We start from the raw sequence: 3,818 nt of genomic DNA on the forward strand, positions 1-3,818 counted from the left end.
ACACACACACACACACACACACACACACACACACACACACACACACACACACACACACACACACACACACACACACACACACACACACACACACACACACACACACACACCTCTCTGAAGTGACAAGGATACATAAATCTGCTTAGGAGACACAAATACTCCTCAACTGTTTGACTAATAAAGATTGAGTTTAAGTTACCTGTGATGAATGTTGAAAACAAAAACTGTAATTTCTATATGCAGGGAAATCTATTTTAATAATGGACATGGTAAGAACCGATTGACCAAAGTGTGAGTCATAATTCCCATGACACCTTCCAGCAACATCTGAAAAGCGGTTCCTTCATTCATTCCTTCCATAGATGTTTTTAGATCGATTTCAAATAAGGTCTGTGTTTCCTGTAGGATTACACCACCTTCACAATTTGATCACTGTGCAGATATCCATAGGACAAGGTGACTCTGATCAATATCGACTAAATATAAGCAGACGATAAATATTTTTTAGTAGAGTGGAATTATTGAAAATATGTTGACAAACGTTACCTTATCCTAGTGAGATTTACACGGGTATCAAAAACACCGAGGCGTTGGAGTAGATCAAGACGTTCTCTATGAGGTCATAATGATAGTAACATTCTATGGAAGACATGAACGGTAAAATAACGAAGGAACCTTTCAATGAAATACGGAACCGTTCTGTATTTTATCTAACGGGTGGCATCCCTAAGTCTAAATATTGCTGTTACATTGCACAACCTTCAATGTTATGTCATAATTATGTTCGCAACGAGCCAGGCGGCCCACTCTGTTGTATATACCCTGACTCTGCGTGCAATGAACGCAAGAGACGTGACAAGTTTAATATTGATATTTCCCTAGTTTAATATTAATATTTCCCTAGTTTAATATTTCCCTAGTTTAATATTGATATTTCCCTAGTTTAATATGAATATTTCCCTAGTTTAATATGAATATTTCCCTAGTTTAATATTGCCTGCTAACATTAACTTTATTTTAACTAAATATGCAGGTTTAAGAAACATATATACTTCTTTTTGTATTGATTTTAAGAAAGGCATTGATGTTTATGATGAGGTACATTGATGTTTATGGTTAGGTACATTGATGTTTATGATGAGGTACATTGAGGTTTATGGTTAGGTACATTGGTGTTTATGGTTAGGTACATTGATGTTTATGATGAGGTTTGATGTTTATGATGAGGTACATTGATGTTTATGATGAGGTACATTGATGTTTATGGTGAGGCACATTGATGTTTACTGGTTAGGTACATTGAGGTTTATGGTGAGGTACATTGGTGTTTATGGTTAGGTACATTGATGTTTATGGTTAGGTACATTGATGTTTATGGTGAGGTACATTGAGGTTTATGGTGAGGTACATTGATGTTTATGGTGAGGTACATTGATGTTTATGGTGAGGTACATTGAGTGTTTATGGTTAGGTACATTGATGTTTATGATGAGGTACATTGAGGTTTATGGTGAGGTACATTGATGTTTATGGTTAGGTACATTGATGTTTATGGTTGGGTACATTGATGTTTATGGTTAGGTACATTGATGTTTATGGTTAGGTACATTGATGTTTATGATGAGGTACATTGATGTTTATGATGAGGTACATTGATGTTTATGGTGAGGTACATTGATGTTTATGGTTAGGTACATTGAGGTTTATGATGAGGTACATTGAGGTTTATGGTGAGGTACATTGATGTTTATGGTTAGGGCATTGATGTTTATGATTAGGCACATTGATGTTTATGATGAGGTACATTGATGTTTATGGTGAGGTACATTGATGTTTATGGTGAGGTACATTGATGTTTATGATGAGGTACATTGGTGTTTATGGTTAGTACATTGATGTTTATGATGAGGTACATTGGTGTTTATGGTGAGGTACATTTGATGTTTATGGTTAGGTACATTGATGTTTATGGTTAGGTACATTGATGTTTATGTTTATGGTGAGGTACATTGATGTTTATGATTAGGTACATTGAGGTTTATGGTTAGGTACATTGTGTTTATGGTTAGGTACATTGATGTTTATGGTTATACATTGATGAGGTTACATTGAGGTTTATGGTTAGGTACATTGGTGTTTATGATGAGGTACATTGATGTTTATGGTTAGGTACATTGATGTTTTGGTGAGGTACATTGAGGTTTATGATGAGGGTTTATGGGTACATTGATGTTTATGGTTAGGTACATTGATGTTTATGGTTAGGTACATTGATGTTTATGATGAGGTACATTGATGTTTATGGTTAGGTACATTGATGTTTATGGTTAGGTACATTGAGGTACATTGATGTTTATGGTTAGGTACATTGATGTTTATGGTTAGGTACATGAGGTACATTGATGTTTATGGTGAGGTACATTGATGTTTATGGTTAGGTACATTGATGTTTATGGTTAGGTACATTGATGTTTATGATGAGGTACATTGATGTTTATGGTTAGGTACATTGATGTTTATGGTGAGGTACATTGATGTTTATGGTTAGGTACATTGATGTTTATGGTTAGGTACATTGATGTTTATGATGAGGTACATTGATGTTTATGGTTAGGTACATTGATGATGTTTACATTGGTTATGGTGAGGTACATTGATGTTTATGGTTAGGTACATTGATGTTTATGGTTAGGTACATTGATGGTTTACATTGATGTTTATGGTTAGGTACATTGAGGTTTATGGTGAGGTACATTGATGTTTTGAGGCACATTGATGTTTATGGTGAGGTACATTGATGTTTATGGTTAGGTACATTGATGTTTATGGTGAGGTACATTGATGTTTATGGTGAGGTACATTGATGTTTATGGTTAGGTACATTGATGTTTATGGTTAGGTACATTGATGTTTATGGTGAGGTACATTGATGTTTTATGGTTAGGTACATTGATGTTTATGATGAGGTACATTGATGTTTATGGTTAGGTACATTGAGGTTTATGATAGAGGTACATTGAGGTTTATGGTTAGGTACATTGGTGTTTATGGTTAGGTACATTGATGTTTATGGTTAGGTACATTGATGTTTATGGTTAGGTACATTGAGGTTTATGGTTAGGTACATTGATGTTTATGGTTTATGGTTAGGTACATTGATGTTTATGGTGAGGTACATTGATGTTTATTGAGGTACATTGGTTAGGTACATTGATGTTTATGGTTAGGTACATTGATGTTTATGGTTAGGTACATTGATGTTTATGTTAGGTACATTGATGTTTATGTTAGGTACATTGAGGTTTATGGTTAGGTACATTGATGTTTATGGTTAGGTACATTGATGTTTATGGTGAGGTACATTGATGTTTATGGTTAGGTACATTGATGTTTATGGTTAGGTACATTGATGTTTATGATGAGGTACATTGAGGTTTATGGTTAGGTACATTGATGTTTATGGTTAGGTACATTGATGTTTATGATGAGGTACATTGAGGTTTATGGTTAGGTACATTGAGGTTTATGGTGAGGTACATTGAGGTTTATGGTGAGGTACATTGATGTTTATGGTTAGGTACATTGATGTTTATGGTTAGGTACATTGATGTTTATGATGAGGTACATTGATGTTTATGGTGAGGTGATGTTTATGATGAGGTACATTGAGGTTTATGGTGAGGTACATTGATGTTTATGGTTAGGTACATTGATGTTTATTGTTAGGTACATTGATGTTTGGAGTTTGGTTGAGGTACATTGATGTTTATGGTTGTTTATGATGAGGTACATTGATGTTTATGGTTAGGTACATTGAT

At 34.5% G+C, this 3,818-nt stretch overlaps 1 long non-coding RNA gene across 3 annotated transcripts; it reads left to right on the plus strand.

The window, feature by feature from the left end:
• The first annotated feature begins 1,320 nt into the window (after positions 1-1,320).
• Positions 1,321-3,715, plus strand: LOC127923387 (uncharacterized). 3 transcript variants are annotated; one of them, XR_008114258.1, is made up of 5 exons: positions 1,321-1,382; positions 1,582-1,647; positions 2,244-2,287; positions 2,417-2,614; positions 3,292-3,624. It is a non-coding gene; the product is annotated as an uncharacterized LOC127923387 (long non-coding RNA). The 3 variants fall into 3 exon arrangements; XR_008114257.1 differs by lacking the exons at positions 1,321-1,382; positions 2,244-2,287 and adding an exon at positions 3,671-3,715 and having other exon boundaries at positions 1,477-1,625; positions 3,292-3,587; XR_008114259.1 differs by lacking the exons at positions 1,321-1,382; positions 2,244-2,287 and having other exon boundaries at positions 1,624-1,691.
• The last annotated feature ends 103 nt before the right edge of the window (positions 3,716-3,818 follow it).

This window comes from Oncorhynchus keta, unplaced genomic scaffold, assembly GCF_023373465.1.
Source record: "Oncorhynchus keta strain PuntledgeMale-10-30-2019 unplaced genomic scaffold, Oket_V2 Un_contig_29494_pilon_pilon, whole genome shotgun sequence".
In the NCBI taxonomy this organism is placed as follows: domain Eukaryota; kingdom Metazoa; phylum Chordata; class Actinopteri; order Salmoniformes; family Salmonidae; genus Oncorhynchus; species Oncorhynchus keta.